The sequence below is a fragment of the Macaca fascicularis genome, chromosome 8, assembly GCF_037993035.2.
Source record: "Macaca fascicularis isolate 582-1 chromosome 8, T2T-MFA8v1.1".
In the NCBI taxonomy this organism is placed as follows: Eukaryota; Metazoa; Chordata; class Mammalia; order Primates; family Cercopithecidae; genus Macaca; species Macaca fascicularis.
Window position 1 is genome coordinate 63,859,463 of NC_088382.1, and position 26,415 is coordinate 63,885,877.

Genomic DNA, 26,415 nt, shown 5'->3' on the forward strand with positions numbered 1-26,415 from the left:
TTACTGTTTTAAAATATTTTTTTCCTCAAAACCTAATTTTCTATTGGGTCTCATCCTGTTTATCTTCTGTTCATTAAGTGACATCTTTCTTTTTTTCTTTGAGACTCAGTTTCGATCTTGTTGCCCAGGCTGGAGTGCAATGGTGCGATCTCGGCTCACTGCAACCTCTGCCTCCTGGGTTCAAGCGATTCTCCTGCCTCAGCCTCCCGAGTAGCTGGGGCTGGGATTACAGGCAAGCGCCACCACTCCTGGCTAATTTTTTGTATTTAGTAGAGACGGGGTTTCTCCGTGTTGGTCAGGCTGCTCTCGAACTCCCGACCTCAGGTGATCCACCTGCCTCGGCCTCACAAAGTGCTGGGATTACAGGAGTGAGCCACCGCCATAAGTGACATCTTTTTTTTTTTTAATCACGTATTAGTAACGCATATGAGAGGCAATGTCGCCAAACCAGTGAGAGTCTTGAGCTCTGTAACCGGGTTCAGATCCCAACCTAACTGCATAACCTTGGACTAGTTACTTATCCTCTCTGGGCGTTAGTTTTATCATCTGTGAAATGGGGATAATAAGAGTACCTACCTCGGCCGGGCGTGGTGGCTCACTCCTGTAATCCCAGCACTTTGAGAGAATGAGGCAGGGGGATCACCTGAGGTCAGGAGTTCGAGACCAGCCTGGCCAACGTGGTGAAACCCCGTCTCTACTAAAAATACAAAAAATTAGCTGGGTGTTGTTGCTGGCGCCTGTAATCTCAGCTACTCTGGAGGCTGAGGCAGGAGAATTGCTTGAACTCGGGAGGCAGAGGTTGTAGTGAGCCAAGATGGAGCCACTGCACTCCAGCCTGGGCAACAAGAGCAAAACTCCGTCTCAAAAAAAAAAAAAAAAAAAAAAAAAGAGTACCTACCTAACGGGCTAGCTGACAGCATTTAGTAAATTAATAACATAGAGCTCTTATAACGGGATGGCACATACCAAGCAAAAGCTGTTATTACTATTATTATATTGAGGCTAAATTGGCTAGACTTCAAACTATAAATAAGATCAGTAACAGAATGCATATTTTTGTATACTATAAAGAGTATGCATAATGAAACACATGTCCATCATCAAAATTAGAAAAACAGTCTTTTTTTTTTTTTTTTTTTTTTTTTTTTGAGACTGTGTCTCACTCTCTCACCCAGGCTGGAGTGCAGTGGCACAACTGAGGCCCACTGCACCCTTGAACTCCCAGATTCAAGGGATCCTCCCATCTCAGCCTCAGGAGTAGCTGAGACTTAAGGTACCTGCCACTGCACCTGGTTAATTTTTTAATTTTTATAGAGACAGGATCTCACTGTGTTGCCAGGGCTGATGAACAGCCAGTTTAAGATAATCTGAAAATGTACCTTAGGAGCTTGAAGTGCTAACTTGTTTGAGATCACTGTAAATGTTTTAGCTGAAACATCCCTTATATCAGAAATACAGAAAGATGAAAATCAGGTTACTTATTCTACCTCCTTCGTTTTATGGATGAGAAAACATTCAGAGAGGTTAAGGGTCTGGGCCAGAGATCTCCAGCTAATTAGGGGCCAAAATAGAATGAGGACTTCTGACTCATTCCCCTGGGCTCTTACACACCACACTGCTGATTTCCTGTTTACTACGGATTAATGAACTGTTAACAGATAGAAAGTATAAATAAGGAAAAAGTGTACAAGCATGTGCTATCTCTAGCACCAAGAAGGACTAGGCAGTCATGTCATGGCTACTCTTGTCCCACAGCTTTATCTTGGTCCCTCACATTATAAGACATGACCACATGACTCGCCTCAGGTACGGTAAGGTTACAGATCAAGCTATTGTCAGAGCCAGCATTAGCATTTTAGGCCCCACTTGGGTATACATTTGATTGCAAATTCTGTTAATCTCTTGTAGCAGTTTTAGAAATCATCTTTGAGCTTTTCTTGAATTCTTAAAATACCTTTCCAGCTGGCTTTGAAGGTCTTTCCTATAACAAAGCCTTTTAGAAAAGGCCTTCAGAATTACACAGAAGATTTTTTTATTCTAGATTTTATGGAGTAGCAACAGTAAAAGAGAAAAGCTTTCTTATTTTAATGCAGTAGCCTGTAACTGGTTTCATTCCAGGCACTTGAGTATCAATTCCTGAAATCCTACTGTTCTTTTATTTCTGCATGTGGCCATCTAACCACATTCATCTTCCATGGACAGATGCAGATGGTGGCTTAAAGGTTCAGCCCTCATATTAACAGTTTAAGAATTATACAGCAGAGACTTTCTAGTGAACATCTGGTCTTACAAAGTTATTTATAGTGATGGTGTGTCTTCCAGGGAAGGTACTTCGAGGAATTATGCCTTCATCCTTGAAAAAGGAAACCATGGTTTTCTCCAGTGTGTGAACTGGATACTGAGTATCTTTTTTTTTTTTTTTTTTTTTTTTTGACCCCAAGAAACCTCTTGCATGAATACCCTACTCTTGACTTTGCATCTTGGGATACTTACTACATGTTCTTAGACAGAAGGACAGGGCATTTAAGAAGGGAGTGACTTTCTAGCATGCTCCCAAGCCAGTTTGGCAGAACTTAGTTTTGAAATCACATGTGTCAAGTCAGGTCCCAATATGATTATAATGTGTATCACCGTCCAATTGGGAATATTTCAGATTGGTTTTCAGTGCAACACCAGGTGACTCACAATGTGAGCTTCTATTCAAACAAGTACAGTGTCAGTCAGCAACTAATAGGGCTCACTCTGAGTCAGAGCTTAGCATTTAGTACAATAAGTGTGAGTCACTGACTACCCGACACCATCTGAGATGGTCCCTGAATGTTACTTTGCACAGCTAGCTCAAGAGTTAAGGTGATGCTGCTTGGAGTGAGTCAGTTTGTAGTACAATTGAATGGGCTCTTGGAGAGGCCATTCACAATCAAGTTTGATGTGGCTGAGTGCTCAAAGTAATATTACGTGATTATAAATTCATGGAGTAGATTACCTTGATTCTAATCCAGCTGATTAGAGTCTAGCTATTTGCACGGGGAATCACTTGCGAAATATGAGTAATATGCTCTGTTGCCCAGCAGTGATATTTTACATGAGTTATTTCAATAGTTATTAAAGCCAGTTGACCTTTCTGATTTGGGAATGCTCAATTTCTAGTTAAGCATGTATTTTATTCTAAAGTGTAAAATCCTTTTCATATGAGCATTTGAGTTTTAGGCAAAGGCATCTCATGCAAAGTTATCTGATAGCTTGGCTTCCTGAGGTGCTGGGTTGTACAATGTGCACCTCCGTCCAACAGTGAAGTAGTAGAGAACACCCTGCTATCTGGTTTGTCTACATTTGGGCCCCTCTGAAGCTGACTGAATTGTGGTTGCTCAAGGCTAGAGCGCAAGTTTGTACTGCTGCTCTTAGACTAAGGACACCAGGCACTTTAACCCTTTTAGGGCTGAATAGCTAGAACCAACACTTATACAGCTGTTGGATTTTTGCAACCATGAAAAGAATTATGCAACCTACTCCTTACCTCACCTGTATAATGGACTTTTATGTCTCAGGGTGGAGTGATAATGAGATTTAAGGGACTATTAGATTTCTTTCTTTCTTTTTCTCTTTCTTTCTTTTTCTTTCTTCCTTCCTTCCTTCCTTCTTTCTTCCTTTCTTTTTTCTTTCTTTCTTTTCTTTTTTTTTTTGTTCAGGTCTTTTATTAACTAATACACAATTACTTGTCCTCTGGTTTGTTGAAGCAATAAATCAGACAACATTAGCCACAATAATGCCTGTGAAAGTGGCTGGCCATAAAAACTCCAGCACCACATTCATCTGAAAGGCACTCCCAATGAAGGCCACTAATTCTGGCATTTTAATCCACCTTATAGTATTTCAGGACACCCACTTCACCTTCTTTCTCTTATGCTTATTCCTGGGAGTTGGATAAGATTTCTTCCTATTTTTGGCACTACCATGAAGTCTCAGCACAAGATAAAAAGAGTAGATTCTTTTTGAATGTTGTAGTCAGAGAAAGTATGTCCATATTCCAGTTACTTGCCAGCTTCCAGTCGCTTGTCTTTGCTGATCAGGAGGAATTCCTTCCTTATCCTGGATATTGGCCTTTACATTTTTCGGTTGTATCCGAGGGTTCAACCTCGAGAGTGATGATCTTCCCTGTAAGGATATTTGCAAAAATCTGCATTTTGGTAGATGCTCCATCTGAGGTTGAGGGAAATGAAGAGATGGGTTAGACTATAGACACAGGAGAGGGTGCTGGCCAGAGAGCAGTCCAAGAGCACGCCCATAGATTTCTTAATTTGTATAAAAGTCGTGTTGATAATTAGTGACAGGAAGTCATTATCCATAGAACTCAGATTAGACTACTGTTAAAAAGTACATGTGGCCAGGCGTGGTGGCTCACGCCTGTAATTGCCACACTTTAGTAGGCCAAGGCGGGTGGATCACTTGAGCCCAGGAGTTCCAGACCAGCCTGGGCAACACAGTGAAACCCCATCTCTTAAAAAAATGCAAAAAATTAGCTGGGTGTGGTGGTGCACACCTGTAGTCCCAGCTACTTGGGAGACTGAGGCTGGAGGATCACCTGAGCCTGGGGACGCTGAGGTTGCAATGGGCCATGATCTTGCCTCTGCTCTCCAGCCTGGGCAACAGAGTGAGACCCTGACTTAAAAAAAAAAAAAAAAAAAGTACATGTATATTTTTCTCTGTTCATCTTTTGATGACTCTAAAAGAATCTTACATGTATGGGGTCTTCCATATACATTCATTTTGTTTTTACAAGTATTTATTTCTAGTGATTACCCAGATATAGTTCATATATCTCCTGCTATAAAGAAAGATATATCTATTTCTTTGCATTTAAGGGGGACTTTACATAAAAAATTTAATTCTTCCTGACTTAATATAATCCCGGCAAATTTCGGTTGTTAGGACTCTTTAATGAATTAGAGTATTTCTAAAACTGAAACAACGTTTTTCTGTGTTTATTAGGTTTCAGTGATGAGCTATTTGGTATTTTTGTGAGGTTTATGACAGCTTTTTTTTTTTTTTTTTTTTTTTTTTTTTTTTTTTTTTTTTTGAGACGGAGTCTCGCTCTGTCGCCCAGGCTGGAGTGCAGTGGCGCGATCTCGGCTCACTGCAAGCTCCGCCTCCCGGGTTCACGCCATTCTCCTGCCTCAGCCTCCCGAGTAGCTGGGACTACAGGCGCCCACAACCGCGCCCGGCTAATTTTTTGTATTTTTAGTAGAGACGGGGTTTCACCGTGGTCTCGATCTCCTGACCTTGTGATCCGCCCGCCTCGGCCTCCCAAAGTGCTGGGATTACAGGCGTGAGCCACCGCGCCCGGCCTTATGACAGCTTTTAACTTCATTTACTTGAGTTATAACTTATAGTAAAGTTTACACATCTTAAGAGTGGAACTTAGTAAACTTCATGTAAGTGTACCCCCACAGAAACACCATTTAGATCAGGGTTTCTCACCTCAGCACTGTGGAGATTTGGGGTTGAATAACTCCTTATTGAAGGGAGTTATTGAATGGAATAACTCCATTGCACTGTAGGATGTTTAGCAGCATCCCTGATCTCCACCCACTGGATGACCCAGTAGCACCCTTCCCTGGATGCCATGACCAAAAATGTCTAGACATTGCCAAGTGTCCCCTGGGGCCAAAATCACTCACCACATCTCTAGATGAAGATACAGGATATTTTCAGCACCCCATGCTCTCCTGAAGAGCCCATCTCGCTTCCTCCCATTCAGGACTCTCACAGGTAACCACTTTTACAACTTCTTTTAAACTGCCTGCTTTTTAAAGTTCATATGGAATTCAACAGTGTATAATAAATTTTGCATCTGGTTCTTTAGCTCAGCATTATGTTTTTGAGATTCATTTGTTGTTGTATGTATTGTTATTTTTTAATGCTGTGCAGCATTCCTTTGTATGAACACACCACAATGTATTTATCCATTCCACTACTGAAGAAATTTTAGTTGTTTCCAGCGTGGAGCTATTATTAATAATGCTAATATTAACATTCTCATTCATGTCTTTTGATGAACTTTTTTCCTTTGAGTATATGCCCAGGATAAAAATTGTTGGGTAATAAGTCCAGTGTATGTTTAGCTTTAGTAGATATTGCAAAACTGTTTTATAGTCCAAATCAGTTTACATCCATCCCCACCAGCAAAGTGTGTATTGCTTCACATCTTCACCAGTACTTAGTATTGTTTGCCCACTTAACTTTAGTCATTCTGGTGGCTGTGTAGTAGTATCTCATTGTGGTTTTAATTTGTATTTCCCTGGCTACTAATGGTGTTAAGCATCTTCCTATATGTTTTTGGGTCAAGTCATTTGTAAATTTTCTATTTAAAATGCCTCCACAAGCCTTTGGCCCATTTTTCTTTTTCTTTCTTTCTTTCTCTGTTTTTTTTTTTTTGTTTTTTTTTTTGTTTTTTTTTTTTTTGAGACAGGGTCTCACTCTGTTGCCCAGGCTGGAATGCAATGTCACAATTAGCTGTGAAGCTGAGACTATAGGTGTGCACCTCCACACTCAGCTAAAGTTTTTTATTTTGGCTAGGGAGAGGGAGTAGAGATGGGGTTTCACCATGTTGCCCAGGCTGGTCTTGAACTTCTGTTTGGCCCATTTTTCTATTGTGCCATTGATCTTTTATTATTGTTATTATTGATCTGTCAGAGTTCTTTATATATTCTGGATACAGGCCATCTGTCAAAACTCTGTGTGTGTGTGTGTGTGTGTGTGTGTGTGCGCGCGCGCGTGCACGCGCACTGCAAATCTCTTCTTCCAGTCTGGCCTGCCATTACACTCTCATTCCATTATCTTTTGACTTTCATAGTTTCTGTTGGAAAGTTATGCTTCTTTGAAGGTAGCATGTTTTTATCCTCTGGCTAAAGTTTTTCTCTTGTTTTTCACATACCACAGTGAATATAATGTGCCTATATGTGGTTTTCACTTTATTTTTTCTGCTTTGGGTTAACTGAGCTTCTTGTATCTGTGGATTGACGTCTTTCATCAACTTAGGAAAATTTTCACTCAGTGTCTCTTCAAATATGGCTTCATCTGGTTTTCTTTCTTTCTCTCCTGCTTCTGGGACCTTTCAAATCATACATATGTTAGACTTTTTCCTTCATGTCTCTTATTGTCTGATCTGTTTTGTTCATTTCTCATCTCTCTCTGCTTCAATTTGAATATTTTCTGTTGACCAGTGTTTTAGTTAATTAAGCTATCTTCCTCTGTGTCTAAGTCTTTTGTCAAACCATCTAGTGAGTTGTTAATTTCAGAACTTGTTTTCTTCTAAATGTAGTATGCTAATTTGATTCATTTTAATACATTTAAATTATCTGATGAAATTTCCCATCTTTTCATCAGTTTAGTCCATCTAATTCTTATCTACTAAATCCAATGAGATCATCTGTGTGCCTATATCTATTTTTTATTCATCACATTTTTATCTCTCTTCACAGATCTAGTAATTTTTATTATATGTAGACATTGCATATAAAGAAACTGTGTAGGTTCTGGTAATTTCTTCCACCAGCAAGGATGGAATCTCCCTTGGAGGGATTTCCTGTCTAAGGATGAAGGACTAAAGGGCTGATCACTTCAGGCCAGCAGATATTAGAATGGGTCAGATCTGGTTACAGTTTTGAGGTTTTTTTGTTTGTGTTGACATGGAATCCCCTTCTGTCACCCCCAGGATGGAGTACATTGGCACCATTATAACCTAGAACTCCTGGGCTCAAGCAGTCCTCCCACTTCAGCCTCCTGAGTAGCTGGGATTACAGTCACATGCTAATTCACCTGTGCATTTTTAAAAAATGTTTGGTAGAGATGGGGTCTGGCTATGTTACCCAGGCTGGTGGCTGCAGTTTTAATAAGATTTAGCTAACCCCCGGTTCTTTCTTGTTCCTTGAGAATTTTCTCCTGGGTTCCAGAATGAAAGCCTGGTGGACTTCCATCTCCTTGGTCTCAAAAGAATGGAAGACTCAGTCTTGCCTTCAGATTTTAAGTTTGTTCATTGCCTCCACCTTCCCCATATGTCTTCCACATTTGATAAATGTCTTGTAGGACCCAGCCATGTGTTTGAGGAATGTCTTGTTACTGAAGGGAACTTGTCCTCCCGCATGAGAAAAGAGTCCGTTTATATCCTCAGCTTGTGCTAATGGTCAGCAAAAGCCCTCAGAAAAAAAAAACAGCTAGTGACAGACTACTCAGCTTGGAAGAGCTCTCTCACTCAGAAATTTTAGTTTATGTAATCTTTTTGCTTTCACAGTTCTCTGATGACTTTAGAAATGTAATTTCACTTATTTATCTGAGTTTTTTAATTGTTGCATAACAATAGTGATTTGGGCTGGGCGTGGTGGCTCACGCCTGTAATCCCAGCACTTTGGGAGGCCAAGGTGGGCAAATCATTTGAGGTCAGGATTTCGAGACCAGCCTGGCCAACATAGCAAAACCCCATCTCTACTAAAAATACAAAAAAATTAGCTGGGTGTGGTGGCGTGTGCCTGTAGTCCCAGCTACTCAGGAAGCTGAGGCAGGAGAATTGCTTGAACCCGGTAGGCAGAGATTGCAGTGAGCCAAGATCACGCCTCTGCACTCCAGCCTGCGTGACAGAGCAGGACTCTGTCTGAAAAATAAGTGATCTGCCTTGACTTATTGACATTTTTCTTGAATTAATTTTCTGTTGATTGCATTGTTATCTTTCTTTTATATCATTTGTTTCCAGTGTAATTCAGAAAATGTGTATTTTAAAATTCACCATTTGGCCGGGCGCGGTGGCTCACGCCTGTAATCCCAGCACTTTGGGAGGCCGAGGCGGGCGGATCACGAGGTCAGGAGATCGAGACCATCCTGGCTAACACGGTGAAACCCCGTCTCTACTAAAAATGCAAAAAATTAGCCGGGCGAGGCGGCGGGCGCCTGTAGTCCCAGCTACTCGGGAGGCTGAGGCAGGAGAATGGCGTGAACCCGGGAGGCGGAGCTTGCAGTGAGCCGAGATCGCGCCATTGCACTCCAGCCTGGGCGACTAAGCGAGACTCTGTCTCAAAAAAAAAAAAAATTCACCATTTGTGTGTGTAAAATGTAATACATGCTTTGTCAGTTTGAAAACATTGGAAAGAAAAGAAGTATGTTATAATTTTGCAACTCTTTGTGCTTCAGATTGCAGTTGTGTAATGTAAAAAGCATGAGCGTTGGAATGAAAGAGAACTGGGCTCAAATTTTGACTTTGATCATTAGTTTTGTGAGCCTCTGAATCTGAATAGCAGTGATAAGAATACTTGCTTTAACATAATACATGTACAGCAGAGAGTTCAAGAGAGTATCAGTAAGTGGTACCTCTTACCAATATTCTTCTAATATTTATCATTATTTTAAGCTCTTGACCATGGATAATTTGATTTTAAACGTTTATATTTTGATATATTTCTATTTGGTACAGTTTCTAAAATTTTCACCATTTGAACAATGTTCTTTTTAAAAAAACTTAATATAAAAGACCTGTACCATGACTTAATATCCAGGAAAAATTTTAGTGATATGTTTATGAATTCATATTTGGCCTAATCTTTGTCACTTATAGACCCCCCCAAAAATGACCTCCTGAAACTGAAGAATTTAGATAAAATTTAGTTGCAGAAAGAATTGCATTCAGAATAGTCACTCGCAGTAAAATCCACATTTAACTACTTCGTGTTATATCTAGTAGGGCTTATTATAAGATATAGGCAATAAGAAAACAATATTAAAAAATAATAAGAAAAGGCTAACACTATTTTCTGGAAAGAACAGCTGGTTGACCTTTGCAGAGGAGAGTCTATGTGGGGACTGTAATTTTAACATTATCTCCATGAATGATTTAAATATAATTAATTTTCATATTAGATTTCCTGTTGCCATTGTTGCTCTTTTATTTTGACTATGGCATTTGCTTCCTGAAAAAAAAATACTATACTAATATATAGAAATAGTCAGATTCTACTCTAAAGCTGGGATGGAAATGGTAAACCTGGAGGTGGAGTAGCAGGACCCTCCTGACCTGGGCCAGAAGGATAGCACTGATGTGTGCATCCCCAAGGCCTTGGACTTACCTCAGTCTCACCTGTCATCTCACTCTTACTGTCTCAGCCTTTAGTTCCTTAGTGTGATGACAGCCAGCTTCAATGACAACCAGCTTCACTGCTCTGACCTCCGTATTCCGAGAAGGACTGCTCTTCTTACCATTTGTGGGCAGATTTAAGTCAAGGCACAAGAGTGAGGGACTCTAGTTATGCAACAACCTGAAATTTGTCAAATTCCCACTAGAGCTAAACACATACATCACCTTCGGCCCCTTGAGTGATTGCCTAGGCTGTCCTGTTCTTTTGGCAAAATGAAATACTTATTAACAAAAACACCAGAACATCATAACCAGACCACGTAGAATAAATTTGACTTAAAGGAGGAAAGAGTACTAAGAAGTATAAAAAGGATAAAATTATGCAAAATCTAGTAAAGCGAAAAACTCACCCCCCGAACATGTTAAACAAATGTCATAAACTAAACAAAAGGCTTTATTTCTTTTTTTTTTTTTTGAGATGGAGTCTCGCCGTGTCTCCCAAGCTGGAGTGCAGTGGCGCGATCTCAGCTCACTGCAAGCTCCACCTCCCAGGTTCACGCCATTCTCCTGCCTCAGCCTCCCGAGTAGCTGGGACTACAGGTGCCCACCACAACGCCCGGCTAATTTTTTGTATTTTTAGTAGAGACAGGGTTTCACTGTGTTAGCCAGGATGGTCTCTATCTCCTGACCTTGTGATCCACCCGCCTCCGCCTCCCAAAGTGCTGGGATTACAGGTGTGAGCCACCACGCCCGGCCCAAAAGGCTTTATTTCTTTTCTTTATCTTCCAGTGATCTGTATTCAAAATCATGAGGGCATTTATGAAAACTATAAATACTAATTTAGATAGAGAAAACATTTGTTAAAATCGATCAAATCTACTCTGATAATTAGAAGGCTACATATAGCTTATATTTTCTTAATTGAAACAGGTCCTCTACGTGCCTTTTTACCCAATACGTTAGTAAGGAGGTTTTCGCCCTGGGTCTCTGTATCCAACTGCCTTATTTTGTCTCACTGAAAGGTTATAAATTGCTTATGGTTCCCTGCGAAGAGTCCAAAGTGCATAACCACTGAACATTTCAAGTCTGAAATTTCTTCAATTTTAGATCTGTTTGTTCAACATATCTACTATTTGACACTTCACGCCAAGGGGGAGGGAGATCTAAAATTCAGTAGATATTTTGGTACAAACTGTAGAAAACTAAAACCTCGAGGAGCAGAGATTCTCCCACACACATCCTAGGAACTGCAGACAAAAACATTCTGTCAGCTTAGCCCAGAGAACTGTCTTGGGAATGCTAAGGCCCTGTGGGACAAAGTAATGTGCTGGAGTTTCTCTTAGCCCATTCGAATCAAAGCAGACCTGCTGGGAAAAGGACTCCAGCAACCTTCGCTGATCGGCCTACACAAATGATCCAAATCCATCGAACTGTGGCCCATGTGCAGCTGTGGTTGTGAGGGGCACAGTTCTGTGGGGTGACAGATGCGTCCGTGCCTTGAACCACATGATCTAGATTCAAGCCTGTGTGGCCCTGACTGAATGTCAGGCACATTAGACAACCTCCTTGAAGCTGAGTTTTCCCCATTAATAAATGGGATCTCAAAACCTCACAAAATCATTTCAAATATTAAATGTAAGATGTGATACATTTGCTCATGTAAACATAGGAAAAATTGTGCATTATTTAGGCCCTGATAGAGTTTGGATTTTTTCTAGAGTCAGGATTTGCCTTTGAAGCCCACAGGAGGGGACTAACAGGGTCTAGATTCTATTTTTAAACAGTTAGTAAATATTTTAGGCTTTGTGGGCCATGTGCTTTCTATTGCAACTACTCAACTCTGCTACTGTAACAGAAAGCTGTGAGGGGAGAGGGAAGGCAGTGGATATGGAATGTATTGTAGCCATCCAGACAAGAGATGGGTCCGCCAGCCTAGGAGAAGCAGCAGGGATGCAGTGCAGGCCTGGTGTGAGTCCTGGAGATGCAGTGAGTTTGCTCATGAGTGATGCATGAGGAATCAAGGTGACTCCTTATGTAGGTGGATGGTGGCACCATGTGTGGCCATGGAGAAGACAGGAGGTGAAACAGACGGGCTGGAGGGGGAGACGCTGGATTCCATGTTAGACCCTAGCGATGCCCAGGACAGCTCCAACTGTGGTGCCAGGCGGCTGGTTGGATCTGTGTGTATGGCAGCCAGGGAATGGCCTGGGCTAGAGGCAGAAATGTGGATTCGTCAGGTTCTGATGATGTGCAGCCTTCTGTGCTGTTGTATGCTAAATGATCATGAAGTTATGGTGGGAAGCTCTTGAACATAACCAGTAGGATCTTACTACTTTAGAATCTGCACTTCCTTTTCTCAATTATCCATAAACAGTCTATGAAGAGTTTCTGTTTGTGATAGGGGTCAGCAAACAAGGCACAGGGCCACCTCCAGCCCTCTGCCTGCTTTTGTATGCCCTGAACACTAATAATGGTTTTTATTTTTATTCCTTTTGTTTGTTTGTTTGTTTGTTTGTTTTGAGACGGGGTCTTGTTCTGTTGCCCAGACTGGAGTGCAGTGGTGGGATTTCGGCTCACTGCAACCTCCGCCTCCCGGGTTCAAGCAATTCTCTTGCCTCAGCCTCCTGTGTAGCTGGGACTACAGGCGCCCACCACCATGCCCGGCTAATTTTTTTGTATTTTTAGTAGAAATAGGGTTTCACCATGGTGGTCAGAGTTGTCTCTAACTTCTGACCTCGAATGATTCACCCGCCTTAGCCTCCCAAAGTGCTGGGATTACAGGTGTGAGCCACTGCATTCGGCCAAGAATGGTTTTTACATTTTTTAATTGTTGGGAGAAAAAGTCAAAAGAATAAGGCCAGGCATGATGGCTCGTGCCTGTAATCCCAGCACTTCGGGAGGCCTAAGCGTGAGAATCTCTTGAGGTTGGGAGTTTGAAACCAGCCTGGGCAACAAAGCAAGACCCTGCCGCTGCAAAAATAAAAAATTAGCCAAGTGTGGTGGCATAAGCCTTAGTTCCCGCTACTCAGGAGGCTGATGCAGGAGGATCACTTGAGTCCAGTAGGCTGAGGCTGCAGTGAGCCGTGGATTGCACCTTTGCACTCCAACCTGTGTGACAGAGTGAGATGCTGTCCCACGCCCCCCAAAAAAGAAAAAGACGAAGATTTTGTGACACATGAAAATTTTACAGAATTCAGATTTTAGCATTCATAAAGATTTATTGGAGCACAGCCATGCTCATTTGTTTGATGTTTGAGGCTGCCTTTGTGATATAGAGGCAGAATTGAGTAGTTGCAGACAGACCAGGAGGCCTGCAAAGTGTGCAATAGGTACGCTCTGGTCCCTCACTGAAAATGTTTGTCTACCTCTGGACTATAGCATAAATATAAGTGTGGGGTATTACTAGGTTTTTGTAGGAAACAATGTGTATGAAAGTAAATATGAAGTTCAAGCAATGACAATTTTATTTCTTACAGGATAGTCTACTCTTTAAAAAAATTTCAAAAGACAGACCAAAAATCCAATTAAAGGAAATCTCCTATAGGAAATAAAATTAAAGGACCCAACTTAAGATTCCTCTGGGTATCCACTATTTCAACATTCAGCATTTTCATATTAACAGGAAAACTTAGTAGCAATTAACAAGCCCCGAAAGGACTAATGAAGAAGGACCACTGGGAAATAATATGCACAAAGGTTTTGTGGCTCACAGAGCTCAGATGGTTTTCAGAGATTTCAAATTACTTACAGCTTGAAAGCTTTAAATAGAATAGGAACTTGCTATTTCATACCATTATCATAGGAGAATCACCCTAGGATAAAAAATTCTAATAATGGACACAAGACAAAGTTTGAGGAGCCAATGCTACTGTCCACGGGGGATCATAGAGAATTTTCTATGGGCAAAAGTGGAATTTGTGAAAAAAGAAATGTAGAGGGGAAATTTGCCCAGACATTACCGTAAGAAGTAGAGAAAGCTAGTTACTTATAAACACATCTTTTGTACATTTTTATCCTTAATTTGCATGTACATTAACACATTTCATAACCCATCTGCTGTAATTGATGGAGAGAAAGTTCTTCAGCAAATATTCATCCAGGCCTAATGTCTGTTAAGACCTGTGCCCAGCACAAGCAGAATGGGCTAGGGCTGCCCTGGAAGACTGGACCAGATTAGAGGTGGATTCCTGCAGCACTGGGTAAGGCCCTAGTTCTCAGTTGTGGTCAAACTTGGATGCCCTGTCCATAAGAGTTTCCTTAGTTCCAGCTAATAATTTACGGGCAATGGTAGGAAGCATCAGTAGAAATGTTATTCATTAAAGATGGTTCAAATAAAAATGAATGTTACTTTTAAGGAACCTAATCTTTTAATGGGCATACGTTATAATATCCATATAGTAACCACAATACATTTGTCATACCCAACAAAATTAACAGTAAGCAATTAGCATCATCTAATGTGTAACCATAGCACATTCTTTCTCATTAGCCTCTTTACTAATCTTCATCATCCATCTTCTTTTTCATACACCATCTTGAAGAAACTGGACCTGCTGCCCCATTGATTGTCCCACGTTGAATTCATTTGCTGCTTCCTCAAGTTGCTAACTTGTTCCTGTATTCCCTAAATTTCTGCAAACTAGATGTTAGACCCAAAGGCTCAAATAAATTCTTGTTGCACCACATCAGAGGGATACAATGTCTGCAAAAATACAGAATGGCTGATAGGTCCAAGGCATGTGAGGCACACACTGCAAAGGCAACAGGTGCTACTGTTACCACAGCCGCCTTCTGCTTGCTGAAAGAGCTTGAGCGTCCACTCCGGGCCAAACTTTGGGAGCTCTGTTCCTCGGCAGGGCTGGAATGCCTCCTTGATGGCTGTGGGGCTGGATCACACCCCTTCACCTTGCACCAGCAGGAGCTGCTGCTCTGCCTCCCCCTGGCTGTAATTCCCTGCCTGACCTGAGGAGTGGTGACGATGATGATGATGAGGTTGCGCTTCCCTTCTGCACTGTTAATTTGGAGAATGTTCCAGGTGAGGAAAATGCATCACCTTCAGAGGATACCAGATGTTACCCAGACCACTGTCCTGGTATTGAGGGTACTCAGAGTGTACCTAGAAGTAGGTGTGGCCATTAGGGAGCACAGAAGGAGTGCTATCCTTTTTCCTTTGGAAGGCTGTGTTCCGTCCATCACGTCAGAACCAAAGAAGAAACCGGCTTACTCCTAATGCTCCATTGCCTTCACCATTACTTCCATATAACTTCCATGTAATAACCTTGTGGCACTTTAACAGAAGTGTGGATTTGTGGAGGATTTAAATTCATATCAAATGCCAATTCACATTTTTCAGGGTTATTTTGAAGCATGCCTAACACATGATACCCTGTGGGCTCTAGATTACTTAGATTTCAAAACCAGAGATAGAAATGAAATATGTATGAGATTGAATCCAGTAAGGGCTTATGTGGCATTAATTGCACATATTTATTGTTTTCTCTATTAAATAAAAGCTGAACTGTAATTAGTTAAGCCAGACGCATTTCTGTTTTTCCAGATGCACTGTGGGAACCCACTTTTCCACCTGGTGAATGTTGAAAAGACTGTAAATACAATAATTCTCTAGGCCAAAGAGCACGGCAGGTGCTTTTAACCAAGGAAAGAGCTTGCATTTCTGATCTTTGTACTGACGTATGCCTATCAAAGAAGACACTGAAATGCTATGTAATGTTCAATTGCATTTCACACTGTAGCATGGTGGTCAGAGAAAGTATTTTCATGGCACATTTTTGTTCAAATACATATTAAAATTTCTGCTCTTAGGAACTTATGCTCCCAGCTGTGATGTGTTAATAGCATTTCCTTCAGAAGTCAGGCAGCTGCCCCCCACCCTGGCTATGATGCTGTGCGATGCTCCTATGTCTGTCCTCCTGGCACCACAATGCCTGTGAACCGTGTTTGTCACCAGCATGCCACATATGCTATGTCCACTGCCTTTTCTCTCTATTCTCTTTCTTGGGTATTTTTTCCCTCCTTTTCTCATGTGTCTCAGGTTTAAGTCACAGAATCATGACTTTATGGAACAGCAAGGGGAACGACTCAACCAACAGCAGCCCAGAGCAGGCAGCTGACTTATGTCAGGTGAACATGTTAGTGACAGAACAGAACTCACAACCTGCATTTCTATACTTTTTGGTACTCAATCCACTACGCTGCCTTTAAGGTAAATTAAAATACCAGCATTTAAAAACTATTTTATGGCATACATTCACAGAAATGAATAACCATCACTGCAATTCATTTTAGAATATTTTCATCACTCCAAGAAGAAACCCAGCACCCCTTAGCCGTCAACCACCAAGTCCAGCAGCCCCAGGCAACCACTGAACTACTTTCTGTTTCCACAGATTTGCCTGTTCTGAACATTTCATATAGATGGGGTCATATGATACGTAGCCTTTTCTAGCTGGCTTCCCTCACTCAGCATCCTGTTTGCACAGTTCAGCCATGTAGTGACAGGTAAACCATGGCATGTTAGAAAGAGAAGAAAAACTTGGTGATCATTTTGCCTCCAGTTCACAGAGGAGGAAACCAAGGCCTAGGGAGGTAGCTTCAGGCTCCAGTCACAAAGCCCAACAGGGGAAGAGTGAGGATCCAGCTAGACCCCTCACAACTCACTGCCCTCAGCAGGCTTCCTGGTGCTTCCCTGACCCGCGTGCAAAGGTGCTCTGCTTGGTGAACTGGCAGATTTACCTGCCTGTCCTCTAGTCTTTCTGTTCTCAGCTTTGCCCAGCTATTTTTGTCACTGCTTGCATGTCCTTGAAGGCATTCTGGGTTACTTCTAGGTTTGTGAATGGTCGAGGTGCCAGATGTCTGAGGGTGGGTAAATGGAGTCCCTGCTATTTCAGTCCCTGCTGAATATAGGCACAAAGGTAGAGGACCAATTTGTTTACAGTCTTTTTTTTCCCCCTAGGTGAGAATGCAGTGGTGCAAATCATAGCTCACTGCAACCTTAACCTCCTGGGCTCAAACGATCCTCCCACCGCAGCCTCCCGAGTAGGTGGAATTACAGGTGCATGCCACCATGTCTGGCTGATTTTTAAATTTTTTTAGAGACAGAGTCTCACTATGTTGCCCAGGCTGGTCTCAAACTCCTGGACTTAAGCAATCCACCCGCCTCAGCCTCCCGAAATGCTGAGATTACAGTTGTGAGCCACTGCACACAGCCTTTCATACAGTCTTAAAACACCTGTAAGGTCTTTCCATATTACTCATCCTATTTTTACGTTAAATATCAATAAGTTTATATAGCAAGACATGTAAACAACAAATAAACTATCAATAAGTACTAAATTTAAAGAAATAATGGCACCAGAGTAGCACCTGGTTTTCAGAGACCTTTCGCATACGTTCTCTCATTTAATCCTCTTAAAAAATTTCAAGGCAGCTATTGTTACACACATGAGGAGGTGGAGGCTTAGGAAGGCGAAGTAATTTGGTCCGGGCCTCACAGGTGGCAAAGGTCAGGATGGCAGGGGTCCTCTGACCGGACACCCCATGCTCTCCTCCCGCTGTTGCACCAGACTGCTGGACATTCTTGGCCCAGTTTTCTGTTTTAAGTGAGTGTTCTCTAGGGACCAGCTGTGGGTCACAGGCCAGCCCAGCACTCAGAGGACTCCTCCAAGTAAACCCAATATTCCCACTCGGCCCTCTGACCCTGGTCTCAGCAGGGCTGCTCACATCCTGACCTTGCTTCATGGGACATTCCTCCACGCCCCTCACAGCATCCCACTGTACTCTCTGGTCATTGGTCTACCAGCAGCAACATGCCCTGGCCTTCATACTTGTCTCTTTTTTTTTTTTTTTTTTTTTTTTTTTAGATGTAGTCTTGCTCTATCGCCCAGGCTGGAGTGCAGTGGTGCAATCAATCTCGGCTCACTGCAACCTCCGCCCTGCAAGTTCAAGTGATTCTCCTGCCTCAGCCTCCTGAGTAGCTGGGACTACAGATGCTCATCACCATGCCCGGCTAATTTTTGTATTTTTAGTAGAGACGGAGTTTCACCATGTTGGTCAGGCTGGTCTCGAGCTCCTGACCTCAAGTGATCCACCCGCCTCGGCCTCCCAAAATGCTAGGATTACAGGCGTGAGCCACCGCGACCGGCCTATACTTGTCTCTTAATGTCCCTTTCTGTTTCATCTCTCGCTGGGATCTGGCTGGTCTTTGAGAACACTGCCTCCCCTATGGCCCTGGTAGTTAGAGACATTTCTCCACAGAAATGCTCCACAGAAATTTGGGGCTTAGCAGTAAGGTAGGTGTCCCTGCTGTCTATTGCCACTTCTAAAACATTCCTTCTCTGAAAAACCGCACCTCTTAAATTCTGACACATGCTACAAAGATGGTTGAAACTTCAGGTCATTATGCTGAATGAAATAAGCCAGACACAACAGGACAGATACTATATGATTTCACTTATATGAGGTACTTAGAGTAGTCAAAATTATAGAGACAGGCCTGGCACACACCTGTAGTCCCAGCTACTTGGGAGGCTGAGGCAGGAGGATTGCTCCAACCCAGGGGTTTGAGGATGCAGTGGTATGATCATGCCTGCAAATAGCCACTGCACTCCAGTGTGGGCAACAGAGTGAGGCCCTGTCCCTTAAAAAAAAAAAAAAAAAAAAGGAAAGCATTATAGAGATAGAATAGAATGCAGAATGGCAGTTGCCAACATCGTTGGTGAGATTAATCCACTTATTGAGGTAGTTGGAGATTGTTCATAATCTCATTGTTCATGAGATTATTCTCATCGCTGAATAATATCCTGTTATATAAACACATTCACTTATCCATTCTACTTTTTTTTTTTCCTTTGAGTCAGGGTCTTGCTCTGTCACCCAGGCTGGAGTACAGTGATGTGACCTGGACTCACCACAACCTCCGCCTCGCAGACCCAAGGAATTCTCCCACCTCAGCCTCCTGAGTAGCTGGGACTATGCACATGTCATGACATTCAGCTAATTTTTGCTTCTTTTTGTAGAGACGGGGTTTTGCCATGTTGCCCAGGCTGGTCTCAACTCCTGGGCTCAAGCTGTCTGCCCACTGTGTCCTCCCAAAGTGCTGGGATTACAGGCCTGAGCCACCGTGCCTAGCCCTATTCTACTGTTGGTGAACATTTGAATAGTTTTAGGCTATTATGTGCAGAACATCCTAATGCACACTTTTGGTACAGCGTTCTGGGGGAGTATATACTAAGGCCTGGAATGGCTGGGTCACATGGTGTACATGGGGTCAGCTGAAACACATGCTGTGAGTGTTCCTAACTGGTTACACCAATTTACACTCCCATCAGCGGCGCGAGAGAGTTCTGGTTGCTCTCTACCCTTGCTCTCTATCCTTCTCAACACTTGGCATTTCCTTCGTTTATTTTAGCCGCTCTTTTGTGTGGGGATGTGCATGCCGTTCCCTGTCTATGCATAGTTGTAATATTTGCACTGGCTCATTACACTGACCAATAGATTATGGATACTGCTGTGAAAATGAAGAAAAAGATAAGCTTTTGGCCAGGCGTGGTGGCTCACGCCTGTACCAGCACTTTGGGAGGCTGAGGTGGGCAGATCACGAGGTCAGGAGATCGAGCCCATCCTGGCTACCACGGTGAAACCCCATCTCTACTAAAAATACAAAAAAATAGCTGGGCATGGTGGCTGACGCCTGTAGTGTCAGCTACTCAGGAGGCTGAGGCAGGAGAATGGTGTGAACCCAGGAGGCGGAGCTTGCAGTGAGCTGAGTTTGCACCACTGCACTCCAGCCTGGGCGACAGAGCGAGACTCCGTCTCAAAAAAAAAAAAAAAAAAAAAAAAGCTTTTAAATGTAAAAACAAAATGATTGGGTTTTTTTTAATTAATTTATTTTTTTTTTTGAGACGGAGTCTCGCTCTGTCGCCCAGGCTGGAGTGCAGTGGCGCGATCTCGGCTCACAGCAACCTCTGCCTCCCGGGTTCAAGTAATTCTCCTGCCTCAGCTCTCTGAGTAGCTGGGATTACAGGCACTCGCCACCATGCTTGGCTAATTTCTGTATTTTTGGTAGAGAAAGGGTTTCGCCATGTTGGCCAGGCTGGGCTCGAACTTATGACCTCAAGTGATCTGCCCACCTCAGCCTCCCAAAGTGCTGGGATTACAGGTGTGAGCCACCCGCACCCAGCCCAAAATGATTGATTCTTATATTTTTGACAGAGAGATCAGATTGATCAGTTCATACTCTGGCAGTTAATTTTATTTCCTCTAAATAAAAATGGACAGGTTAACTTATTAAGCAGTTGTGTTATCAATATGGTACGTGTGTGTGCTTGTATAGATAGATGTATATGTACATACATAACTATATATTTTGTTGGACACATAATATTTTAGGTGCCTGCTGTACGCTAGACACTGTTCTACAATCATTGAAAAAGTACTGCCCTGTTTCACTATTGATTTTTTTAAAATTCTGAAAATGGTGAACAAACAATGAGGCTTACAACATTTGTTGCAGGATAAGAAATCTCAATTTAGAAAAAATGTTGTTAACTTTGACTAACCTGGAATGCTTGTCACGCAGTCCCGGAATTAATTTTGATCCTAATCTGGCTATATCTGCACCCCAGCCAGCCACCTTCCACAGCAGTTAAGTCCCTGACAGGAGATGGCACCCAAGAAGGCACAAACAGCAAACTGGTTTCTGCCTAGGATCTCTGCCAGCTCTGCAGCCTTGGTGATGTCACTTACATAGCTCAGCACTCTCCATGCTTCTTCCCAGCCTGAGCCAAGCAGCATCTGTCCCTTGGGGAGTTGCCTACCCCACCTTCCACAGTGAAAGGTATTTCCCAAGAAAAGCACACTCACCCTAAAGCCAGGTCCCTCCCTACCAAGTCTCAGCACTAGATGCTGCTTCAGAAGGAGGAGCAGAGCAGAAAGACCACAGAGGGAAGAAGGGCATTTGTGGCTCTCTCATAGCTCCTACCAGAATTTTACCTTTTATCCAAGGTGAGAATGGAGGCAGAGTGAGTGGCGGGGAGACTTCCATCATTGTCCAGACCTGAGATGTTAACTAGGGCCATAGCACTTGGAGAAGAACAGGGCAGACGTGAGAGGCATGCTGGGAGGCAGATTGCCTTTGCCTTTGCCAGGAGTTAGAATTGGGAGAAGGTGAAGATGACAAGTTTTCTTGAACAACTGGAGAGATAGTAACACTGCTTGACAAGAGAGAAAAAACAAGAAGGGGTAGCTTCGTCTGGGGAGATAATAACTTCGCTTTTTTTTTCACCAAGTCTCACTCTGTCACCCAGGCTGGAGTGTAGTGGTCTGCTCACTGCAACCTCCGCCTCCCCGGTTCAAGCGATTCTCCTGCCTCACCCTCCCAAGTAGCTGGGATTACAGGTGCCCGCCACCATGCCTGGCAAATTTTTATATTTTTAGTAGAGATGGGATTTCGCCCTGTTGGCCAGGCTGGTCTCAAACTCCTGACCTAATGTGATCCTTCCGCCTCGGCCTCCCAAAGCGCTGGGATTACAGGCGTGAGCCACCGCGCTCGGCCACAAAGATTTCCGACATTAATTTTTCTATGATGTAAGTTGCCTGTTTTTTTTCTGTAATTTGTAATAACTACGAAGAAATTCTCATTAGGGAGCCTGTTCCTTGCTGGGAAACAGTAAAAAGCTGGCCATTCTCATGCAAACCGTTAATGATGGCCTGACACATTCCTCAGCCACTTGAAGAGTCCCTAAAGCAGCCCCACAGACAAAAATTTTCCCAAGTGTTTAATGTTTTCAGAGGTGCCCTGGGCTAAGTTATCACTGGGAGTGCACCCCAGCTGCAATTTTCTTGAGAATGCCACTGTTTGCTGGGATAAGCAAAGCTCTTAATAAAGATTTCAATCAGTACTTACAAAATGCCCCTTCGTTGTTGTCTGACGTTAGGAAAGAACAAATAAAAACATACATAATTTATTAATTTCCTTCAGATCATACTGTCTTCTTTCTAATACTTCCCAAAAGGCCATTGTAAAAGTTGAGTTATATAGGATGTTCATTTACTAATGGCAGAAGAGAAGAGAAAGACACTCTTATTATAGTCTTAAAGCCTTCACTGGCTTAAAAACTCCTGGGGCTTACACATTTGGCAATGGCTATATAAACAAAAGTGTAAAGATTTCCATGATAAGTCACTGAAAAACAGATGGTAAGATGCTTAAGTGGTTTTTTAAAAGATGAGGACATCTGTAAGCATCCATCTGGAAGTAATTATAATTCAAAAGTCTTTTGTTACTATTAAGCTTCCAGTTGACTTCCCCTACTAGAAAACAATGGACCAGCTTTTTCTTAAAATAGTCAGACAATAAAACCCAAATAGTCAGACAATAAAACCAAAAGACAGAAAATTTTGAAAACCCACAGATTTGCCTGGAGGCAAAGTTTAGAATTTCCACAAAAATCCACCAGCATCGAAACTGTTAGCTTTCTGTATCAAATGTAGTGGAAAATAGAGCTTTGATTTTATTTTTTGGTCTATTTGTGCTGAAGTCAGTGCAAGTAATTCTAGCTCTTCATTAATATTTCATGAGCCACAGTGAGATGGACTTTTGTCTGGTGATGACTACACTGCAGGATAATAGGCCAGCGTCCTCTCAAACTTAGAATCGCCTCATCTCAGCATCCTACTAAACAGAACATCACTGTTGACCAGCATTCAGCTTACATCTCGCTGCTAATAGTAACAGGGCCTGTTTGTGACTTCAGCAGCATCTGGTGATCAGGTGTTACATGATTCAGAGAAAACCACATTCCCCTGTTGCTATTTTCAGGTAGGCAGCTAAACCCAGGGAGAGTTTAGCATGGATTCGGCAGGTCTGTTTTTCTAACCTCATTGTGTAAATTCTTGAATGAGAATCTAGCGAGCAGCCAAAAAAAGACTTCCTGTGAACTCATCCTCCTCGAAGCCAAACATCTTCAGAAACTGTTTCCTTCAGGTTCTGGAAGCCTAGAACCCTTCATATGAGATTTGTCCCTCTCTCCAACACATTTTATGCCTCCTGTCCCCAGCCAAATGGCTTTTCCATGCTTTTCCTCCTCCCCTTCATTTGACTTCCAGTTCTGTCTGAACTCAGAGGCATGCATGGGGCTGAGAGGGGCCCGGATCACAGGTTCCCCCTCCTCCACCCACAAGTGAGCATCCAACTTTAAGACCAAGTATTTAAGACCAGAGGACCCTACAAAAAACTCACTGAGGCCAGGCGCGGTGGTTCATGCCTGCAATCCGGCACTTTGGGAGGCCAAGGCGGGCGGATCACAAGGTCAGGAGTTCGAGACTATCCCGGCTAACATGGTGAAACCCAGTCTCTACTAAAAATGCAAAAAATTAGCCAAGCATGATGGCATGTGCCTATAGTCCTAACTACTCGGGAGGCTAAAGCAGGAGAATCACTTGAACCCAGGAGGTGGAGGTTGCAGTGAGCCGAGATGGCACCGCTGCACTCCCGCCTGGGTGACAGAGCAAGATTCCATCTCAAAAAAAGAAAAAACAACTCACTCAATGCTCTGCTACTTTGCTATTGAGTGGCCCCTAAGTGTGCCGGCAAATGTGGTATCTGTGGAAAATCATCCTGCATCCAAGGCAAGATAGTATTAGAGAAAGATTTCCCAGGCTGGGGAAACCTAGAAGGCAGGACGACCAAGAGGAGGGTAAAATTAGGAGTGAATTGAAACACATTGTGTTAAATACTCAGAAACGTTACAGCAGAGAACAAGGAAACGAGAGTGTCTCTTGAGGCTGCGGTACAGGAGGATATTCCTGGAATATCATCGTGCTTTTCATGCACCTTGGAACCACAGTCAGTGGGAGCTCAGAAAACAGTGCAATTGAAATGAATGAGGCTCATGAGGAAAGGCGCTTTGTTCTTAATGTGGAACAGCAACAAAGACCCAATCATTTGAACAGGCTCAAAAAAGTACTGGGAGAGATATGTATAGGGCACAACTGAGGGACTAAGATAAAATTATAGCATCCCAGTGCAATGCAAGGGGAAGGCTTACAGCTGAGAGTTAGGAGGGAGACTCCCTTGTTTTTGTCCATCTGCTATAGTTGGTATATTGGGGATTACCAAAGCTGTAAAATCCCCAGACATAGCTCTCTGGCTTCACGTTCCACCCCATTTTAATGTCATTAGTCATTTCTTCAATGAGATAATAGAGGGCCAAATGTCCCATCAATTAACTCTGTAGCATATCGTAACAAAAATCTGGGAGGAGCGATGGAACTGAGTGGCCAGGTGGGTTGGTATCAGAGCTGTCTTCACACTGCTCCCATTCTTCCTTGTCTCAGATAACAAAGCACGCGGATTCCTCCTGCTTGTGAACCGTGTTTTTTTCTGAAGCATTTGATGTTTTCTATGTTTTGATAGCCTTCCTGTATCTATTAAGATTTAAAGAATCTTGGCTGGGCACGGTGGCTTATGTCTGTAATCTCAGCACTTTGAGAGGCCGAGGCAGGCGGATCACGAGGTCAGGAGTTCGAGACCAGCCTGGCCAACGTGGTGAAACCCGTTTCTACTAAAAATATAAAAATTAGCTTGGTATGGTGGTGCGAGCCTGTAATCCCAGCTACTTGGGAGGCTGAGGCAGAAGAATTGCTTGAACCCGGGAGGCTGAGGTTGCAGTGAGCCGAGATTGCCCCATTGCACTCCAGCTCTGGGTGACAGAGTAAGACTCTGTCTCAGAAAAAAAAAAAAAAAAAAATTTAAAGAATCTTTCCAAAATATTTAAAGAGTAAGAGAGATGCTCTTGGGGATGGGGAGTGGCGGGGCACGTAACGATTCTCCTGGGAGGCCAGAGGCCAGGCTAACAGGCTCCCGCATCTCATAGCTTCTTAGGATCCCAGAAAATGAATGGCAAGCTTACGCTTTGCATTTTAGAGGGGTAGGAAATGAGGGGCCAAAAGATTTAACCAGCATACAGGTTAAGTTTAAAGATCATTACTGGCTACCATGTCTAAGGGTAAGGTTTGGGATTCCTGCCTTTGGGTCATTGTGGAGCCATCAAAGGTAGGGGGTACTGTCACCCTGATCCTGAAATAGTCACAACGCCAGCCCGGAAAAACATCCATCTAGAAGTACATTCTGTAGGGTAGAGTCTCGGGTTCAATGAAGTTATGAGGCGGGTGGTGAAAGGTCAAAGCTGCCCGACCCATTCATGATGCTTGACAGAGAGCAGTCCGTCTGAAGATGGTTGACACTGAAACTATTGAAAACGGCATATGCATATGGAAAGAAAAGATGGACAATGTTGGGTGATGGGATACTGGGTGATTTTATTTAACTCTTAGAAATTTTCTTTATAGAACCTTGAAAGCAACAAATAAAGGCAGGCACATGCAGACAAGGCAGCTATAGAAAGGAAATCATGAAAGTTAGAAGCAATAGTTGGAATAAAGCAATAGATAAAGGAGATACAGAAAAGTAAAACACTGGACTTGCCGAGCTACTAAAACTTATAAAGACTACTTCTGGGAGCAGTGATTCATGCCTGCAATCCCAGCACTTTGGGTGCCCAAGTTGAGTTGATCACTTGAGGCCCAGGAGGTGGAGGTAGCCGTGATCTGTAATTGCACCACCACACTCCAGCCTGGGTGACAGAGTGAGACCCTGTCTCAAGATAGATAAATAAATAAATAAATAAATAAATAAACAAACTATCGTATCAACACAGAAAGTTATAAAGCAGCATTCAAAATCATATATACACTCTCTTGTAATCATGTAAATAATTTTTGTGAACAAAGGGAAGGAAATACAAAATAAAATTTAAAATATTGGCATAATGGATTTACAGCATGTTATTCTTTTTAAAAATATACTTGGTAACAGTTGTTGAGCATTTAATAATTCCAGGCACTATGTGAGGATTTTACATGAATTATCATCTATATTCCTCCCAGCAACCCCATAAGCCCGGTAATATTATTTTCCTGATTTGACACGGAGAAGTTGGGGTGACCTGCCTATGGTCATAGAGGTAGTGGTGGTACTGGGTCCATTTGATTCTGAGTACTCTATTATCCATTATACATACATATACACACACATATACTTTTTTTTTTTTTTTTTGAGACAGGGTCTTGCTCTGTCACCCAGGCTGGAGTGCAGTGGTGTTATCTCAATTCACTGTAGCCTCTGCCTTCCAGGCTCTAGCAATCCTTCAGCCTCGGCCTCCCAAATAGCTGGGACTGCAGGTGTGCGCCACCATATGTGGCTAATTTGTTGTTGTTGTTGA

General features: G+C 42.7%; 1 protein-coding gene and 1 pseudogene across 9 annotated transcripts in view; one reads left to right on the forward strand and one right to left on the reverse strand.

Annotated features, from left to right (window-relative positions):
• Nucleotides 1–26,415, forward strand: part of RGS20 (regulator of G protein signaling 20) — a 109,457-nt gene that overhangs the window by 32,226 nt on the left and 50,816 nt on the right. Inside the window, exon 1 of one of the 9 annotated variants that reach the window (XM_065519221.2) lies at nt 5,556–5,766. The exons of the other annotated variants lie outside the window; for them this stretch is intronic. The gene's annotated coding sequence lies outside the window, so the exon portion shown is untranslated. Of the gene's footprint in view, nt 1–5,555; nt 5,767–26,415 lie in introns of those variants that run through there. 9 annotated transcript variants of the gene reach the window in all.
• On the reverse strand, nt 3,592–4,292 carry LOC123575196 (ubiquitin-ribosomal protein eS31 fusion protein-like; annotated as a pseudogene).